Source organism: Phlebotomus papatasi, chromosome 1 (assembly GCF_024763615.1).
Source record: "Phlebotomus papatasi isolate M1 chromosome 1, Ppap_2.1, whole genome shotgun sequence".
NCBI lineage: Eukaryota > Metazoa > Arthropoda > Insecta > Diptera > Psychodidae > Phlebotomus > Phlebotomus papatasi.
Genome location: NC_077222.1, coordinates 33,551,913 through 33,574,079, shown reverse-complemented (window position 1 = coordinate 33,574,079; position 22,167 = coordinate 33,551,913). Strand labels below are relative to the sequence as shown.

Sequence of the window (22,167 nt, the reverse complement as noted above, 5' to 3'; positions counted from 1 at the left end):
TTTACATGTTTCAACTTCCTGAGGGTGGGATAACACTCTGGTACACTCGGGGATGGGAAAAAAGCTGGAATGAGGGTGGTTGAAGGAATGGATGGCACTTAAAAGTCAATGGATTGGGGTAGATGGAAGCTTTTTTCATCAGCTTTTTTCTAAAGAACCAACGCATGCGCCTCCATGAGACTTTTCATTTCATTTTCTTTTATACTTTTTTTTTGTAAGCACTTTTTTCCTGTTTAGCCTCACCATCTCAAATTACAAATAGTGCTTCTCTTTTTTTATCAATGTTTTACTACACTTTCTGTTTAAATTGTTCTATTTTACAGCTATATGGTGAAAATAGAGAAAGAGAAAAGTTTGAGCAAAGTTTACTCAAGATTTTTTCCTTATCGCGCATGATATCGAAATATTACACAATTTGTCGATTAACGCACTATATGGCGAGACTCATTAAGCTGTTGCTACATTTAATTGTTGAATACTTTATGATGAGCTTCTTCAATTTGTACCCTCGACAAAACTAGGAAAAACTGTAAAAACTTGCTCAGAGAGAGTATATATCACTGCCTCAAACTACTTTTAAGAAATGCCCATGGGAGCTATGCGATGATGCTTTCATATAAAAATTCTCTGCGTCATACTCCACGCACTTTATTCAATGCAAAAAATAGTAAATGATATGGGAAGTTTTTTGTTTCAAAAATTGGTGAAGTTGATTAAGAAATTTCATTCATAATAATTCATAAAAAAAAACACTTTGAATTTAACACTGACCAATGTGGTATTTTACTGATCAAAAATTTTAAATTGTTTTTTTATGAATTGTAATATTGCAGTGTATGTACCAGATTTAATAATTATTTTGAGTAACTGTTAACCCTATACGCCCTATACTATTTGTATCCAGCAAACTAATAACTACAACGCAGCATGCATAGCGTTCAAGTAGTAAATTAGATTTTTAAATAAATCCTGTAAAGATCATTGGATCATCTGTGCCTAAAACAAAGTTATATTATTTTGACTTCTAAGTAGTCAGAAAAAAAGTTTTCTTTTTTGAGTCACCGGTGCCGATCCCCTGATCTTTAAAAGACTAAAAGCTCTAAAATATTAATATTAGAAGATTTAAATATTGAGAAATTAAACTTTTCTTTTAAGATTTTGAGGACTAGAGGCTCACCTTTGACTCCCTACTATATCAATGCCAGAGATAAACTCACATGATATTAAAGTTAAAGGTTGATCTAATATCCCGATCGTAGCTTGTTAAAAGTTTAATTATAGTTACTCAGTGCAGGTTCCTTTTTTATGCCCAACGCACAATATCTTTTATTTACACGGTAAAAACTTTTGGACACTGACCAAAATATTGGAACAAGTCTTCCTTGGAACAAATTTCTTTGGAACCAATTTGTACCTAGAAAAGATATTTGTTTGTTCCAAAAAGTTTTCTTTACAGTTTCGTTACAAAATACAGTTACAATTTTGTTAGAGTTGTTTTTGGAACCGTTTTGATACAGTGGAATGTCTACAAATTTGAGTTGATTTCGTTTTATACAAATTTGTTCCCGAAATTTGGAACAGAATTTGTTACATTCGGCTGTTTTGTTCCCACTGTCAGGAACAAATTGGTACATATTTTTTATAACAATAGTATTCCTACATCTGTAACATATTTGTTCCAAAAATTTTCGATGTCCATGGACGAGGTAATTTTTGGAACGAAATTGTTATTCATATGGGAAATCTTTTTGTTCCCATTGTCGGGAACAAATCCGTGTAAGTGATTTCGCCTTACAGTTAAGGCCTATACTTCAGTCGAGATGGATTTCGGTAGCGAAAGTTCATAAGGAACATCAAATAAGAATCAACTTAAGAGTGTTTTATACAGACGCGTACATGACGAAATCATATGCGAGTGCTGGCAGCAGGAGGGGAAGGGAATCTCGAATTTAAAAAGTGAAACCATGTAGCACGAAAATTGCCACAGATTTGGCGTCCTCTTCCCTTCGGTGACGGGTGACTGAGTGTGAGAGGAGGGATACGCTTTTATACTAGACGAGCCATTTATTGGAACAAATTCGTTACTAATATTGGGTATCTTTTTGTTCCTCCTAGAAGGTACAAATTTGTTCCAAAAATTATGGTGTCCATGGACGAGCTACAATTTGGAACAAATTCATTACTAATATTGGGTATCTTTTTGAGTCTCATAAAATGAACAAGATTATGCCAAAAATTATGGTGTCCGTGGACGAGCTAATTTTTGGAACAAATACGTACCGAAATTTTTTACCGTGTAGTAAACATATTTTTGACATTTCAATGAGAGTGAGTGAGATCTAGATTTATTTATCTCGCTCATTCTCATGGGAAATTTTGAAAACATGTTTACAAACAAAAGTTATTGTGCGCTGGTCATTATTTGGAAAATTAAGAAACAAAATGACAGATATTCGCTTCGTTATTCGGATAGATTTTTTGAATGTGTTCAACGTTTCATATATAAATATTATAATACAAGAAAATCTTTAAAGACGGAATAATTAAGTTATTATTTTTTGTGAATTCATTGTTTTTATAATCAATTTACCAAACAAAACCTTGACAAATTAATGCCCAACGCATAAGAATTTTTGTTTTGTTAAAATATTTTCGAAATTCAAAACTACCTATAAGAACGAGCGAGATGATTAGATTTAGATCTCATTCAATCTCACTAAAATGTCAAAAGCATGTTTAAAGAACAAAAGTTATTGTGAGTTGAGCATAATGCCCAACGCACAATAACTTTTGTTTTGTGAACATGTTTTTGACATTTGAATGAGAGTGAGTGAGATCTAGATCTAGTCATCTCACTCGCTCTCATAGAAAATTTTGAAAACATGTTTACAAACAAAAGTTTTGTGCTCAGTGCTTAAGTCATTTTCATTATATGGAACTATATATATATTAAATGAAACCGTCAAGATGTCATCTGAATATCTATGATCTATAATTGAGTAGGTACTGTATCTTGTTCGTAATTTTGATACCTTTTTTAATGTATTAACACAAAGTTTGTTCCGAATTTAAAATATTAATAACTTCTTACAAAATTTACAATTGTCAAATGTTCTTGCAGTGATACCCAAGAAATGAAATTATAGAGAAAATACAGTGCATTTTTAAACATTTAAGACTCAGTTAATGTAAATGAGCTATTGAAATTTAATATATAAAATTCAAGGGGAAGTGAGGCACTCTGAATTCCAAAAAAAATCCAAATTTTAAAGCTGCCCTAAACCAAAGGTGCCCCATTTTCCCCTACTATAAGTTATTTTGTCAATTATTTTTATAGTCTATTAAAGTTATTAATTAAAAATAATTGCATATTGTGTTATTTCTCGAAAAATATATCGATTTCATTTATGTCTATTTGTTGTTTAAAATAGGTAAAAGTCCAGGGTTTTTTGGTATGTCTTTTCCCACGCTACAACGAATTATTCTAAGAAATGCTATTAAACAAATTAATCAAAATTTCAAGTTAAAACAGCAATATTCTTTTTTCCAAAATAAAAAAAGAAAACCCGAAAAATCAATGTTTAAAATGAATATTTTTAATGGAGTTTTTAAAAGGTTCCATTTCTGAAATTTATCGCTCGTCAAATTATTTATGGAAAAGCCTAAAGTTACTATTTGTACCTGTTAATATGATTTATTTCTAATCTGTTTAATGTACCCAACATTTATTTTATTTCTCACACTGGTGATTATCACATTTGTTTGCTTTTTTTTTCTTTCTCACAATATTCAAAATATTATTTGAGTGCATAAAAAAGAGAAACAGGGGAATAACAAAAATTCATTATTCAGTAGCAAAATGCATAACATTTAATTAATGATGATGTGTGTTATTTGATAATCGGGCGCTCTATGTGCAATTTTTCTCTTTTTGTTTCTTTTTATTATTTTGCAAATAATTCACCTGTAATTGTTAATTATGGATGAATAATGAGGCAGAAAAAGCTGGGGGAGGGTAGGAGTGAGAGGGAGATAGATGTGTTTTATAATGTTATTTAAAAAAAGTAATGTCTGAGGTGTTAAGAGAGGGACGGAGGAAAGTGTGATGACAGAGTGAGATGGAGAATAAATGTTAGGTAAATGAATAAAAATGTTCCGGCTCGTTGGTGCTATTAAAAAAAAAGTGTTATGTGTGAGAATTGGTTGGTGATGAGATTATCTGCAATATGCCAATAAGGCACGGTATGATATATAGTAATAAGAAGTAATAAGAAGAAAAAGAAGAGGGAGGTGAAAGAAAAGAAAATGAGTGGAAATGGAGAGAGAATTGACGTAGAGATGACGAAGGAATGAGAAGAAAAGGCTCTTCCAAAGTGCAATGCGAGAGTTAAGCCACAATACAGTGGAGGCGCCCGGTAATGGCGCTTATGCTTCATGCAATGCGTGTATGACGTGCTCGTGGATAACAGGACTGGCGTCTCCATCGCACAATTCATTTGCCGACTACCACTTGACTGCCATCTCCCATCTCGCTCTGTCACGTGTTTCTCCTGGGGATCTTCCTTCTCTGTCTCCATCACATACCACACAAGATTCCGTTGTCTTATACACCGTTTCTCTCATTGATTGTATGCCTCGTCTTTCACGCTTTAGGGGTTACTCATTAGTAAGAAATTATGCTTGGCAATGCAGCATAGGGATGCTTTTTCTGTCTAATTTATTTAATTTGTATGATTTTATTCAATTTTCAATGAGAAATGGAAGAAACTACATATTCGTAGCATTAATAGAGAATTCCCAGGAGGAAACCTTCATTAAATATTATTTTGTTTCATGCATTCTAAATTAATGTTTACATGTTTTATTTAAAAATTCTTATATTTTGAAAATCCTTTAATCATTTACCTGGCGGTACAACACTGAGAAAAAAAAGAGGGTGCGATTAATTTTTTTTCCTTAGAAATTTAACACTTTAGGTGTAAAAATATATCAACATTTCTTAATGTTCATTTTACACCTTATTAAAGATAAAATTAACATGAAAAAGGGTACCTTTAACCCCTAATACACCTAAAAAGGGTAATATGTACACCGATTTTGGATCAATACTGCAGGGTAAAATTAACATTTCCGGAATGTTATTTTAACTTTTTCGGATTTCTCTCAGTCAGTGAAGTAATTTTCGGTGTTTATTTTACTATGCTCATAAACTCATAGCCAATAGATCCTGTTACGTCACACTTTTCCCCTACATCCTTTATTAGCTTATCGTATCTGGGCTGTTATCATTCTTGCGAATAAAATTATTAAACCTTTAGGGCCTATTGGGTTAATTGACTATTAAATTGAGCTGTTTCTTAAGTATCTGTCTTTCTAAATTTTACTATAGAATTCATTTTTTATGACATTTATCACTAAAATTAGCGCTCATGCGCTTAAGGCGCTTCTACCCCCCCCCCCCCCCCTGGGGAGTGGATGGTCATCCATCGAAAGCAGAAGCATTACAAAACCCAGATATTTAACCTATCGAATGATTGCATAAGTTCGTGGGGCTTTTTCATGCAGGGTGTTAAGTTTTGTTTATCCTTGTTTATGTTTATCTCTATCACTCATGTATTTTTTGTTTGTACTGGAAAGATTATATTGTCTTACATCCCACTAATACCAAGTATCCTTCAAATAAGTCGAGATGTCCTTTGAAGAACTCTTCCAAAATGTGGAACAAAAAGTTGCAGTTGTAGCTTTTAATGTTAGGCCAATTTCGAAAAGTTTAACATTAAGTGATAGACTTTCACGGAAAAGCATTTTGGGCGTTTATTTAGATCATGTTCTTGCTCTCACAATGATTGAAAGGTGTTTTGTAAAATTTTGAAATAGGTTATCCTTCGAAACTTCGACTCCATTTTGAACGGTCTGTAACATTGATGGCAATATTGTGAGTGTCCTAGTGAAAGAAAATTTGTGGATCTGTAATTTACAGGTACTTTTCATATATTTTCTTTGTATAATCCTTTAGTGTGAAATTTTACACGCCGAATATTCTCGAGGATTAATCTAAATCTATTTTGGTCTCTTACATTCACTGAGACAAAAATATGTCGTGGAATTCGACTCTTAAACGCGAACAGTAGTTCACAATATTGTTTATACTACATAAATACTGACAGGATCTAATCCAGTACATTAAAAGCTTTGTCTTTCTGCTGAAGCTTCTGGATTGAAACACCCAAGGATCAAATGTGCCGCTTACTGTAATGGTCGAAATCTGATAGGAGACGGAATTCAGAACCTCTAAGATGTAGTTAAATATCGGAAACATAGGTTTTTCAAATGTTCTTCATAGCATGTGTAGCATCTGGGTGAAGAACTCATGTAAGTGTAGCGGTGGCTTATTCAATTTGATTGCCCTCTAACTCATGCCAGCTCGGTAGATTGCTCTCTCCAATTCCAAGTTTAAGAGGATGCCTGAAACTATCCATTTGTCTTAGCCCGTAGTTCTTACAGAGCTCGTAACAGCGATCCAATAATCCAGATTTGGTCCCTTATGCTGAACGCACAATAACTTTTGTTTTGTAAATATGTTTTTGACATTTAAATGAGAGTGAATGAAACAGAGATCTAGTGATCTCGCTTTCTCTCATAGGAAATTTTAAAAACATGTTTACAAACAAAAGTTATTGTGCGTTGGGCATTATACCGCTTATTGTCAGCTTGATTTGTTTTTCAGGATGTAAAATTCTCACAGTTCTGTCTTGATTAAATACTCGTAGGTCATTTTGAAATTGTTGAAAAGCCGAGGTTTCAGATCTTGTCTTTTGTCGAATACAAAATATCTTTAATGATGTTAATTTTATCTGGAGTAATGTAACTGGTATTGTTAAATAATGCTTTGAGCATTTAAACATATATTCGACAAAGTAGTATAGGAGAAATTGGGATAGTAATAAGTATGGTGTAGTTGTAATACCGCGATTTCTTGTAATTAGATATTTGACTTCAGAGGACGAGACATGAGTTCGTAGATACTATAAGGATCTTTATACTTTAAGGAAATGGTAGACATAAGTCCAAGTAGTCTAAAAATAAAAATTAGGCTTCAGAGTTACCCCTTGTTTATTCTGCTCCACTTTCCTCTAATTGAGAATATCTTTAAAGATGGTATTCATCGCCGATCCTTATATTGAGTGTAGTTTGTAGTATTATGTATGGGGCAGATAATCCTAAATTTCTATGCGTTTGCGGAACCTTCTCATTCCTCATCCCGTATCTGGAGCCTTGTCTGGAGCACTACTGTAGCATACTTACGAAATACTGGCCAAGAATCTTGAGATTGTGAACTATTCTTAATCGTTTGGATCGGAATTTTTCTCTTACGTGAAAAAAATCCTTCTGCAAAAGCTTAATTTGTTTCCTCTGGAAAATATTTCAAAGAGGGCTACTTGTAAAATGCCTCCATTGGACCTAGTTGTATCCCTACCGATACGGGTCTAGAAGTTGTTAACTGATCTCAGTTTTCGCTGATAATTTCACTTAATGAATTCTTTAAGGATTGCTCTCCCAAAGTATACGCCTAGGTGTTAATCACCGCATCGAACAGTGCTCAGAGCAATGCAGATTTCTGCTAAGAGCATTTTTTTTGTTATCCTGTGAGTTACTTCTTCGGGAAGGGTACACTGAGAAAAATCCGAAACAGTTAAAACAACATTCCGGAAATGTTAATTTTACCCTGCAGTATTGATCCAAAATCGGTGTAAATATTACCCTTTTTAGGTGTATTGGGGGTTAAAAGTACCCTTTTTCATGTTAATTTTACCCTTAAAAAGGTGTAAAATTAACATTAAAAAATGTTGATATATTTTTACACCTAAAAAGTGTTAAAGTTATGACGAAAAAAAAGTTAATCGCACCTTATTTTTTTTCTCAGTGTAAAACTTAAGGATGGTCTTTACCGATTTATCTACCATGTCTGATCAGTAAAGACCATCCTTGAGTTCTAAAAATAAAGAAAATCTTACGAACAGGGGGGTGTCAAAGTCACCCGCAAGGGACAAAGTCTTCCGCACTTACGGTACTATTTTTATTGTCTGTAACACTTATTGAAATAAAATTTAAATTCATATAATTCATTAAAGATCACTAACTTCGGCACTCCAAGTACATTGAGAGAAATCCGAAAAAATTAAAATAACATTCCGGAAATGTTAATTATACCCTGCATTATTGATCCGAAATCGGTGTAAATATTACCATTTTTAGGTGTATTATGGGTTAAAGTTCCCTTTTTTAATGTTAAATTTACCCTTAAAAAGGTGTAAAATTAACATTAAAAAATGTTGATATATTTTTACACCTAAAAAGTGTTAAAGTTATGAGGAAAAAAAGTTAATCGAAACCTCTTTTTTTCTCAGTATATCGTATATAGTCATAATAATGAGAGTTAGTTCAGGATGGATCTCGGTAGGGAGCAGTAGCTCGTTAGGAGGAACTGTGAGCATTCTGGAAAAACCTATGTCGGCCAAATTGCTCATCCTTGCGATTGACTTAATGGATTCTGTCCGTAGAAATTTTCTGCACGGATCTAACATGATGCACTTCTTGCCTAACTGGGTTCAGGATCTGCATCGCTCCTGCCCAATATACTGACTAATTTTTCTTCTCATACCTTTGTCTTATGTCTCATTAATTTCTTCTTTCGCATTATGATTCTTTCAAAGTAATTTGACATTTGTCACGTCAACATAATGCATTCTGTATATCGACATAAGTGAATCAATATAAGTTAAATATTAACATGAAGTGATATTAGTCATCAAGAGCATTGCTTAATTATGTGTATATATTAAAATCAGCTGACATCTGTCATTCTCAATTGACAGTTCTTTGATGAAAATTTCGAAATTGACAACCGCTATTTCTGACAGTTATCAACCTCTAGTTCTCAGCATTTCTCATTCTTATGCTTCTAAATAATTCCAACATAGCCATGTAACGACGATTTAATTGCAATTGCTTGTATACATTGTTTATTCGTCTCTTTCATGTCGTGCTATCTCTTTCTCGGTCTATTGCATTTGTATTGAGAGGAGAATTTTTCTTCGCACATCTCTATTTTGCGTGCAAAGTGTTGGACATATACAGAGAAAGAGAGGTATAAGAATGTAATGGAAGTATAAAGCTTTGGTGGTTTGAGTGTATTGGGGAGGTATAATGGGTGATTTATTGGGAGTGTAATGAAGAGTATTTTCTAAGTATGAATACTAAAAGGTGGATTAGTGTGTGATGTTCTCAGTGTGACATGTATGTAGTGGGTAAAAAAAAAAGCCGCCTGATCGGTGGTGAACGACTATACGCGAATCCCCAACGAAATCGCGTATAGTTGTACGCGAGAAGCTTCGTAAGTGGGTCATCGCTAAGTTGGGTCATTGCACTATGTATGCCGCGGCGCTGTTATTCTCATTCTATTCCCATCTCACTCCAATCCATTGCGTTCTTTTGCCATCGCACTTTTTTTTTCATGCCTCCTCTCCTCCTCCTGCCCACCTCTGAAAATTATTATTCAATGCGACGTAGAAACGGGAGAGTGCAAAGAGAGGATGACAAATTCAAAGTGAATATAATATGAAAAGTCAAACTTGCTTTGGCGTATTTTTTTTATTTTATTTCATTTTTCTAATGCCCATTTGTCTTCGGGGAAACCTTCAATTGATTCTCGATGTCTGTTGGGAGGGAGTGCAGGGGATTCATCATGGGAGAGACAGAGAGCGAGCTTTTTTGAGGAGCTTTTTTTGCTCCATCGTCGTCGTCTCGCCATGAGCGACAGAGACGCCGTCCGCGAGAGAGGATGGTATTACACCACAAATTACAATATCTCTAACTATTACATATAGTCTTATGAGTTATTAAATTAATGTGCATTATGTAGCTTGATTGATACTCTCGTTTTGATGGTGGGTACACGTTGAGTTGTGCAGAGAGAGAACAGAAAATGTCTCATTTATAAATTTTATTTTATATATAATTTATATTCTTTTGGTCAATAAAAAGCAGCAAAATTTCGCTGAGAATTAACTCCTACAAAAAAAAATCAATTGTTGCGAATATTAAATTTTGGTCGTTGGGTGAAAATAGGGAAAAGTGTGTAACATGAGAGCGAAAATAACAGATCAGTAAAAGAAATGTTATCGCAAGTGACTATTTTTAGGCATGATTTCATAATGTATCTATAAATGACAGTGGTAAATTTATTATGGTCATGATAGTCAAAAGATTTACAATCACAACAGGTTTTAAAACAATTGTGACAGGTGTTATGGAAATTTTGAGAAAAAAGGAGCATTCAACTTTTAAGATATTAAATGAGCTATTCAAAATTATTTTGTCGTACGAAATGAGGCCTTTGATACAACATTTTCTAAAAGCTGACACATGTTTCACGTCTAGGTTCCATTGATTTTTTTTTAAAGTATTTAATCATACTAATTTTCTTCAAACTATGTCGATTTTCAATGAATATTTTAGTTAAGACATCTATAAATCACATTTGTTTCTAAATCTGTATAGAGACTTTTATTATTTTTAATATTTTAAGTTGAATTGAAAAGTGCTACATAATGTTTTATCCAGAGAGGTAATTCACGAGCGTAACCAGATGAGGTTTTGATGGTTACTGGTCAATATATTTTATAAAAAAAAATAAAAAATTGTGTCACTGCTTTAAACAAGGGAAAGTATCTCGGATTAATATAAAATGGAGTATTTTACGAGATAATTGGTTTTTGTCATTGCTAATTTTCCGTATAACCAAGGAATCTACAAAGAAAATAGACAGTAACCAGTAACCAGTTGTGACTGGTTATTTTCAAGAATTTGACCTCAGGCTTTGTTTTGGTAGTCTTTTTTAATTTATTGCTATCGACAAATACTGACTTATGTACCTGTAAATTCTCATGCGCAAGCTACCATACCTTACGGCCATCGCCGTCGTAGTGCTGTTTCTAACCTCTGAGGTAAATCGATAAGAAAGAGTAGTTTTTCGGGTTACCTAAAACGGTGTTCAGGTTCAGACACCGTGTTCAACCTATTCGGACCTAGTCTAGTTCTAAAATGAGTTAAAATCTCTGTAAATATTTTGCTTGCTGAAAAACTATAAGTAAGTCTAGTATCGATAAACCTCAAATCTGAAGCTCTTATGAAAACCTCTTCAAGTTCAAATTCAAACCGTTAGAATGTTGTTATTTATGAATTTGTTAGAATTACAGAAGGGTAACCTGCGCACAATTCTCTGAAAAATAACTTTTAAGGAAAACTGTGGCATCATCGAACATGGGTTAATACCGAACACTGATTGTTATTTCCAATCTACATGGATTATGACGAGAATTTCTTCATGGGACAAGCATCCTTATAATATCTGTTAATACATAAAGGTCTCGTCCTCTGAAGTGTAATATCCGTAATATCTAATTAAAAAATCGCAGTGTTCGGTGCCACTCCGTGTCCGGTGGTGTCCCTTTCCCTACAAAGTAAAAAGTAGAAAATTGTCCAAATATAAAAACACGGTTTGAAGATCAATATTAAGAAAATTTCGTAAAAAAATTTTTTGTGAAAATTATTAATTTTTAAGTTTTCCGGTTACTATTATTATTAATCGTATCGGGATATATTGTTACAATGTAATCATGTTATATTGTTGTTGATCCTGTGTTGGAATAATCTGCTAAGTCCGTTTGTAGACCGCCCAGGATTGCCTTCCCGATAGTTTGGATGCTTCTTTCATGCTCCCGGAGTTTTTTGGGCAGAGACAGTGCATAGTTATTACGTTTTATTTCGTGTGAAAATGTTTTTTTTTTCCGAACATTCAGTTGTTTGCACCAGGCGGGAGTCGATCTCACAAGTGTGAGAGTCGAGTCAGAGATCTCATCTGCCCAAGACTCAACAGCCTTGCCTATTGCTCCACTGAGATCCCCGGTTTTCCGGTATTTGTCATAGATTCTTGTTATCGAAGAATTCAAGTTTTCGTCAAAACGTTCTACCATTGATGTGTGTCTATCCCAGTTGGTCAATTAGAGTCAAACTGAGGATTAGAAAACCAATCGATAAAAACTCACACCACAACAAGTTGAAGCTTTTTTAATAAACCGTAAGATTTGAAAATTGAACAAATCCCCCATCTGATTCCCAAATTTCAGAGAAAACTTTTAATTTTATCGTTTTTAGAGATTTATTTGCATAATAAAATCTATTTAAGTATTCATCTAGGCTAGTATCTTTTAAAATTAAAATAAAGACTTTATGATATTGTGACATTTGCCAATGAAACAGTAATATAAATCAGGAATCCTAAGTGTAAAGTCGTATGACCTCTTCGACAATTATTAATCCGGTCGACGTGACGGTTTATATCAACTATCGTAATGCCATGCTCAACCATTATCAATTGTCCGAAATACTCAAAGTTAATCGAGTTTTTCATTTTTTTTTAAATCTTAATTATGTATTTCATTTCAAATGTACTTGGGTTTCGGCTGCCGCAGCCTTAATACAATTGGTTTTTCAAGAGAACGGCATAAAAGTCGAACTGCTGATCGTATGTTTTGTTGAAAGATATCTATTCTAAAAGAGGAAGGATTCTAAAGAATTTTTTGCTCTTATTTTATTGATCACACCCGAAAGTCTTCCAATATATCTTGTTTGTTATTAAATAATATTTTTTTTAATTAAATCTATGAATTCATATAGGGAAAAGTACTCTCCCTTCGAGCGTTCATGCCTTCAAATAATGTGAATTTCTCTTACTTTTCCTAAGATATTTCCACTTGATAATAAGCTAACCAATATTTAATAGAAATGTTTAAGGCTCTTAGGAAAACTTAAAGAAAATTCACATTATTCGAAGGCATGAACGTTCGAAGGGAGAGTACTTTCCCCTAGGTCTCGTCCTTTAATGTTTTATATCCACTTTAAAAAATCGCAGTGTTTACAACTGCGCCGTGTTTACTAGTGCCCCAGTTCCTTCTGATTACACATCTGTTTTGGAAAAACTGTTATACAGAAAAAACTTTACAAAGAAAGTCCTTGCTGCGACTCACCTTTTCTCACCTGCAGCTGCAAAGCATTTCACAGATTCTATAATTTCTATTATATGTTATATGAAAACTGTTTATAAATTATTGAGTGTGAGTCAAGCCGAGGAATTATCCGCCCAAGTGCCATAATTATTACTTATCTAATATAATTATTTTACTTGCTAATATATTTATATTCAAATTTCCTATAATCATTTTGTGCTGAAAGTATGATAAGTTTTCTTTGTCATGTTCAGTAACTCAATCGGTTAAGCGTCAGAACTGGACAGAGCGTTCGTTTCGTAACGAATGTATTCCTGGTTTGAGTGTCCTTTAGGTTATTAAAAATTTTCAAGCATTAAAGGTGTTTAAAATAAAATTGAGTTCTACTAAACTAGATTCTGCACAAAAAATGGGTCTCATCAAATAAGTTTATTTTTTTGGGATGTACTATTTAGTAAATTGCTCTCTAAAAATGGAATTAAAAATGTTTTATTTTATAAGATAAAATCTTAAGTTCTGAATGGCAAATTTTATTTTATAAAATAAAATCTCTAAAGTGGAATGCTTCTGTACATCACGAAGTGACTGTAAAAAAAATTGTAGTTTTATCATACCCATAAGTTAGTGAGAGAAGCTCTAATATTTGTGTCACGTATCTGTCTATAAAATGGAAATGACCTCTAACCTGTCTCTTCGTCATTCATTTTTTGGGGTGAAATTCTGCAATGAATACCAAAAAATTGTGGGTGGAATATGATCGGTATCTTATCAAATTTCTAGCAAATTGGGAAGAATAGTGACAAATCTCACGCAATTTAATCTGACAATATGCTTTTGATTTTTTTCCACAAGAAGGTGGATAGGAAGAAAAATGTTGTAAGGATTCTCTTTAGCTCTTGTAATAACAAGAAAACTGTTGATTTGGGATCCATATCATTCTCTCGAACACTAGTAATATGCAAGAAGCCCCATGTTCATCATATTAAACTCACTTTCACTCAGCAATGCGTAAAAATTCATTGCGTAATTCTATAATAAATTACACCAAGAGCCACACAGTCACATTTAACTCTTTGGGGAACTCCAACAATTGGGCGGCTTGTTGCTCTTTTTTATTTGTTGCTTTTTCTATAAATGTTCAACAAATTTTTTAACACATTATCACTGGCGAAGACGACTCTTTCAAGCATTTTTTTTTCGGAAAATTTCCCACCGCAATTGTACATAACTTTTAGTAAATAAACCTCTAATATAATTTATCATTTATTTATTGAGATGAGTTCGAAAATTAATATGTTCTCTCTTTTTTTCTATTTTTTCCAGGTAAGAGACGATGCATAAGCTTCTCTGGGTGTTTGTTAAATTTATGGATGTGAACGTGGCATATGCTGATGGAATACCATGAAAATAAGTATTAACATATAAAATATTTATTTCAATTACTCTCTGTGTCTCTTACACAAATTTTTTTCTATGGACAAAATACATTTGGTCAGATACAAAAAAAGAGGAATTTTAACGTATTCAGCATATAATTTATTGGTTTCCATTGAAATATTTGCACTTTTATTCGTTTTGATTGTGTCACAATCGAATTTTTCGGACAAATTATCGTTATTAATACTTTTGCATTGCGGTGGAAATTGCAAAAGAACGCTTTAGGGGGAGTTCATGAAAAATTTTATCTATAGAAATAAATTAACCAAAAGTTTTAAAGAATTACTTTTTCCTTCAGGCAAAGTCTCTTCTTAAATCGCTTAAGAAAAAAAAGTCTCATGAGAAAAAGTTGAATGAGAAGCAGTAAAATATACAAAACTCTCAATTTTATGGCATCCACCCTCGCAATTTGAAAGTGTGAATGAGTCAGAAAAGTCGAGAGCAACCACCTTACATTCTCAAGTCTTTTTTTTTCATCATTTAAGGGGTGAAAATACCGGAAGTCAAATGTGAATGGGGAAAACTTCTATATATAATATTACATGAAATAGTATTTGGACGTATTTCGGCATTTTCAGGGAACACTGAGAGAAAAATTAATTAAAATTAATTAATTATAATGCGCCGATTATTTCATTTTATTACCTGCCAAAATTTTTATTCTTGACAATGAAATGCTTTTAATATGCTTTTTGTGGCATTTTTGCAATTTTCTCTTCAATATTTCGGAGACGTATTTGTGTAAAAATGCTGTAGAAAAAGTTAAGCTGGGAATTTGTTTATGCATTAATTATTTAAAAAAAAAAAAACAAATATATCTTTATAATGTAAACAAAGTGAAATTACCAAAACCGACATGTATTTTCTTCTATTATACTGATTTTATTTGAAATTAAATAATTTTTTGGAATTAGGGCAGAATCACATTGACAGTAAAATGCTCACCGTCACCGTCAAAGCCCTCACCGTATTTCGTTGATTTACGCATTTTCATTGTAATTTTTACGCAAATTCTCAATTACCGTGTTACATTATCTCATACTCGGTGGCACTAGGTGAAAATAATATAAGAAAATTGAAGAAATAAAACGAAAATGCGATAAACGGTGAGCAAAAAAACTGTACGAAAAACTGTAGCAAAAAAATCCTACAGTTTTTCTTATTGCTTACCGTTTATCGCATTTTCGCTTTATTTATTCAATTTTCTTATACTATTTTCACCTAGTGCCACCGAGTATGAGACAAGGTAATATCGTAATGGAAAATTTGCGTAAGAATTGCAATAAAAATGCGTAAATCAACGAAATACGGTGAGGGCTTTGACGGTGACGGTGAGCATTTTACTGTCAATGTGATTCTGCCCTTAATCGTTTATACTTTTCATACACTATTTTTGACAGATAAAGAAATCGACACTGATCCAATTGATAAAGTCAATCAAATTTTCATTTAGAAAAAAATTTTCATGTATCTGGAAAATTGAAGTAAAATTCCAAAATTAAAAGCAGGATTCTCATATAAAATGATTCGTTAAATGGTGACATGGGCCAAGTCAAAAAAAAATATCATACATTTTTTTAAATATATAATTCAAGCAAACTCTTAAGCATTCAAAAATAAAATATTTTAACTATTTATTTTCTCATTTTTTCGTTTATTTTAAAAATTGAGCCATTGATTGGAGAATGATTTTCAGAAATCTTTTTTGTCACGATTACTTAGAAAAAATCCATTAGAAGAAAGAGAACAAATATTTTTTTGTTAGAAGTTGATTTAAAATCATACTTGGACGAGGGATTTTTTTGTTTCCAAGATTATAAATCATTTTACAAGATAAAACTTGATGAAAATGCAAAAAAATGGTAGTTTTTGTATAAAATTCACTCAAAATTACAAAATTTATCTTTTTCATGTATCCTTTGTCCAAGTACAAGTTTATTTTATTTGCATACAGAAAACATTTTGGTTCTTGACTTATTATGTATTTGAGTAATAGTGACTAGCGCAGAGTAACTTTTCAAACAAGGTTTTTGAAAATCAGATCCCAATGGCTGAATTTTTTAATTTTGTAAATGAAAATTTCAGAAAGTACAGCTTAAATATAGTATTTTTAAGTGGTTAAAAGTTCGAATTAAATATTTTTCTTATTATGTAGAAAACAAATTTGTAGAAAATATGTTGTTTTCTTTGGTTTTAGGGATCCACGCAATCCCTTAATTAAATACAAAATCAATAGGATAAATTAATGATTTATAAAAGGCTTACATAAACGGTGGAAATAATACGGTATTCAGAGTAATGGTATAAGGTTTAACACCACTCCCTATTGATCTTTAATTTCTAAATAAGATAGAAACGCAGTGAACTTAAACATTCTTTAAAAAAAGCTTTTTGCATAAAATTTAATTTATTATCAAATCCGAAAAAAAAACAATTCTATTACACCAAAAGTCTAATGAAAGTCACAATCTTATTAACCCCAAGATTAAAATCAATTGATGATTTGTTTTTAGTATTGGTTCTTGATAGATTTTATTAATTTGTTTTTTTTTAAGTCTTGTTATTTACTCTTTTATGCATTTATTTTTAATAATGTAATTCCTTCTCAGTTATATTTTGAAAATTTCATTCATTTTGGATCTTTTAATTTGATTTTATATCATTCTTATTGTTCGAACTCAAATGCTCATGCTGTTTTATGAATAATTATTCTGAATGCAATGAAACCATGTCATTTCGATAAAGGTGTATTAATCCTTTTTCAATTTTTGATGATCAAAGTTAAACCCCATTCTAGTAGGTTTCTTTTTCAACTGATTTGGATAAAAATTGCCTTTACTGAAAGGCCTCGAAATTTCCTAGTCAAAATATCGTTACCAACCCGGTAATGATTTGGTATTTGATTTTTTTGGCCAGAACATTACTTCTTATTTTGTTTGTGTGTTTGCTTACTGAGCAAGAGATCGAATGGACCAAGAGATATGAAATTCGAAAGGTTCTAAATTCTAACACCCGGCAAATATTCTTTCACCTTTTTTCGGTATCCTTTGAATAATTCTTGAGGAAGTGCCTCATATATGGTTTTTATATCTAGGATTTATCCATATGGCTTAACTGCTCCAATTTCTTATTAAGCTTACGCGAATATTTTGCGTTAGGATTGATTTAGGACAATTGATTCATGAACCACAAACCAATTGTGAAGCTAAATTCCATTATGATAAGACTCAATTCCATTTAAAAATAGCAGAAAAACTCTATTTTAATGGTTGCCCAATTTAAAGGTACCCCACTTCTCCTTATATTTAAAATCTTTCAAATTAGTAGTTTTTTTTTAGAATTTAGAGATCTTAGGATACCGGGCCAAATTTCCAGTATGAAACCCGTGTTCGGGCCGTAACAGACGTAGGTTAACCCTCAATAATATTTAGCTTAGCCTGTAAAATTTGGCAGTAAAGACATATCACAAATTCTCATAGGGGGAAGTAGGGCACCTTTGAAAGTGGGGTACCTTTGAAATTGAGATGTTTTACCTATTTTTAAGTAAAATTGAGCCTTATTGTGATATAATTTAACTGCATAAACAGATTGAGAAGGTAAATTACATTATGGTATGGCTCAGTTCCACTTAAACATATGAGAAAAATCCCAATTTCAAAGGTGCCCCACTTCCCCCTAAATACACTAAAGGCTTAGGATGATCGATTAGTGGTCCTTTGCATAAATTTTGATTAACAAAATCACAACATTTAGAGTTATTAAAAGTCAAGTTCAACTTTTTGTACAGAGAGTCTCCTTTTATTGAATTTAAAGTTCATTAAATTCAACGATAATTGAAAGTAACTAGTTTTGGTACGAGTACTTTATCGAAGTAAATATGATTATTAAAAATTATTTACTACGTGAATTTGTGTTAAACATGAATATATCTGACAAAAAAAATGTTTAATAAGACAACATGTTTCGCACTAAATAAATTTCACTCGAAAAAATAAACTGAAAATTGTTCCTGTCACATTAAAAAGTTTTTCGCTTGTCTAACACTTCCGACGCTATGCATAAATTATCTGAGAAAACGAGGCGAGTGTCTATGACTTTTAGAATGAAATTGTGCGGCAGCAAAAGTGTTTTCAAATGAGGTGAAGGAGAAATTGGCAAAACCAAAAAAAAAAAAAAGAAAGAAGACTGAACGAATAAAATTTGATATTCTATATCACCAATAGCGAGTCATTTTGGATAAGATAAAAAGAATTTTCGCAGTTCGCAGCGACTATGCGTACGGCTTAAGAAAAAAAAGCAGTCCCGATTAAAGACATTTGATTTACGAGGATGCTAAAAATATCGAAGTTTTTCTTTTTGCTCAATGAACTTCATATATAGCAATTAATGGGAATATTCTTGTTCATCGCTGATGACTGGGAGAAGTTCCTGGGAAAGTACATAAATCCAATATGGGCTATTTTTAAAAATTTGTTATTTCTACTGACGAATTGTTCTGAGTGCTTTTTTTTGGGTGGGCGGGTAGTAGGGGCGAGGGGGGTGGAAAAATTGGGGTTTGAAGAACTAAGGTGGTCAATTGAAGAACAATTGGAGTGTTTTTTGAACGAATTCATGTTCAAATCAGATTTCTTATCTCATCGACAATTTTCCCAAATTGTAATTCCTTCTCCTACTATTTTCATTGAGTCTCTCTCCCTCACTCTCAACTCCCTGGCTATATGTTTATCAGACATTGACCTTTTGGTTTATTTCTTTTCGTGCGTTTCTACCATGTGGCTGTGTTTGAGTTTGCTTGTGGAGCATACGGTGAAAACTACGCATACACTCGGAACTTTTTTTTCTGATGGGGGGAAAAGCCTCCAAAATATTTTGCTTGGGTTTAGGGGTGGAGGAATTGTTTGTTACTCAAGAGGTTCCAAGACGACGGGTCAGAGGAGTTTCATAATTTTCGTTATTTTTTTTTCGGTGGTTCTTTTTGGGGGAGGATGGGATGATTCTCCGTCAATGTGGCGAGAGAGAAAAAGAAGAAATGAACTCATGTGTGAATAATAGAATGGACTTTCCGGGTTCATTTCATATTAAGTTGATTCAACTTTATGATCCGCGTGTTAAATTGAGACTCGTTGGCAACAAGCACCAATAAATAAATCAACGAAAAAAAAAGAATCGTCAGATTGTCCATTTGAGAAGATTGTTGAGTGGAAAAAAAATTGCAAGACAGAAAACACAAAAAAATGCGTCAGGAAGAAAAATGTTGTGATTCTTTTTTTAACCCTCGCAACAAAACAATTAAAATGAAAGCCTATTTGTTGATTTACGCAGTCATTGACGGGAAATATTGCGCTGTGAGGGTGGTGGAATGATGGTGACTTTAAGGGGTGATTAACCTTATTACAACATAAATTTTCTACAGAGAGAGAGAGTGGATTAAACAACACAATAATAAAAAAAAGGATTTCAAAGGCCATTCACACCACCCTCAATACGGCCTCTGTAATTGAATGAACTTTCAACAAGGGGCGGTTCGTACTTCGTGAACTCTTCTTTAATTCAGGGCTCTTTGCACCCAACAACTTTTTCTTTATACTCCAATTGTCAAGCAAACAAATCGGCATTTTAAGAGCTTTCTGGGAAATTGAAAGAAATTTCCCAGAAAAAAAACAAGGATTTGATATCAATTTTCACAATCAGAAAAGTATGTATCGATTTCAAGGTTCACTACAAACATCCTTTTTTCGCACAATATCACAAAAAGGAACTAATAACTAATCCTTCTCGCAAGCAAGACTTTTAAACAGTATAACGGCGTTATCACACTTGCACATTAAAATTTTAATGTGATTCACATTAATTGTCGCTTGTGAGCGACCAAATATGTTATTTGTGTCTTTGAGTCACTTAATATGTGGGGTTTTTCTATTTATTGATAAAGAAGTGGACTTGGCCTGCAAAAATAAGTTTAAATTTACCTAAAGCATAAATATTTTTCACATTAAAAAATTAAAGAGAAAATCGCATGAATTTTTCGCATTAATGCAATAAATCAATTTATATCAAATTTTGCGGGCCAAGTCTACCCTTTTATCAACAAATAGATCAAATTTTGAATATAAAATGATTCAAACACACAAATTACACATTTGGACTCTCACTAGCGACAATTAATGTGAATCATATTAAAATTTTAATGTGCAAGTGTGAGAACACAGTAAGGTAAAATTCAAAATTACGGACAAATGAATTTGGAATTCGGAGATTACTATCTTAAAACTTGATTAAAAAAAAATCAATTGTAAAATCTTTAAAGTGCTAAAAATTATTATTTTTGATATCTTACTGTATGTAATTCGAATACCTTTACTACCAGAAAAAAAATAATAAAAAAAAAAATAAAAGAGGTTAGAACCCGTGACACTTACTTCATAAAGCAAACGCTCCACCATTTATCCCCTTATGCCGAAAATAGACACAGGCTGATCCTCGAGAATATTTAGCTCGAAAAATTTGGCGGTGAAAAATCAGTCCAAATTATCATACACCGAGGATTTAGGATCAAGGATTAGCGTTTTCAATGTAAATGTCTGTTAAACATGCATACATTGATTGCTGAAAAACTTCTGAAGTGCGATATCAATAATTTTTTTTATACAGATAGAAACACTCTGACTTTCCCATTACTCCAATAATCCTAATCCGTTTTTAGATTTTGCGACTGCGTATCATTACTCTCCATGTTTTTTTTTTCACCTAAACACCCAAATGACATTTCGAAAAGTGCTCAAAAATTCGTAAATTTCAATAGACCTTATGAATTTAGAAGCTCAGCCTGATCCTTCACATTTTCAGTTGATTCCTAAGTTCATTTTTCTATCTCAATCCTCATTTTTCTATCTGAACCCTAAGGCGATCCCTGTGTTTATTTTCAGCTTTAGATTATCTTTAATTAAGGGCATATTAGGAATGTTTTTTTTTATCCAAAAATGTCGTTAACGGAATTTTGACATTTTCCTTTATCTATGCACAGGATCTCAGTCAGAGTCTCGAATGCTAAAATCCCAAATCTCAAAATTCCCAGAAGCTCAAAATCCCGAAACTCACAATCGAGAACGATTGCATCTGCACTGGCTTAGGCTACTAGGAAATTTTCAGTGGTTTGGGAAATTATTCCACACATTATCCTTTTCATTCCTTTCAGGATTTTGGCCATTCGGTAATTTGGTTTTCGGAATTTTAACGTTCGGGATTATGGCTCTTTCAGGATTTTGGGGTTAGAGATTTTAGCTCTCACTCAGTGGAATGTTGGTCATTTTGGCCCATTTGAGATTTTTAATATTCGGGATATTGGCTTTTTAAAATTTTGGCGTTCGGATTCAGGATTGTGCCTATTCGGGATTTTCTCTATTACGGATATTAATTTTTCGGGATTGCGGCCCATTCAGGATCTTGGATACAAATTTCCTGAAAAGAGCCATGGGTGAAATCCATTAAGAACATAGAAAAAAACTATGCGTGTCCAAAGCTTAAGTCGACCGAAGATAGCGCGCTTTCCCCTATTGCTTTTTTTAATATTTATTTCTTCACCTTTAGCGGCGTAGAGTCAAGAACTGTAAAAATAAGCAAGAAATTACGTGCTACGTATTAATATAACATGTTATTAATATGA

At 32.7% G+C, this 22,167-nt stretch overlaps 2 protein-coding genes across 10 annotated transcripts in view; both read left to right on the top strand.

The window, feature by feature from the left end:
• The window catches only part of LOC129798860 (uncharacterized), a 152,211-nt gene extending 136,807 nt beyond the window's left edge, over nucleotides 1-15,404 (top strand). The window contains exon 8 of the mRNA XM_055842301.1: nucleotides 14,391-15,404. The gene's annotated coding sequence lies outside the window, so the exon portion shown is untranslated. The remainder of the gene's footprint in view (nucleotides 1-14,390) is intronic.
• The window catches only part of LOC129798856 (probable nuclear hormone receptor HR3), a 194,883-nt gene that overhangs the window by 75,906 nt on the left and 96,810 nt on the right, over nucleotides 1-22,167 (top strand). The window lies entirely within an intron of this gene.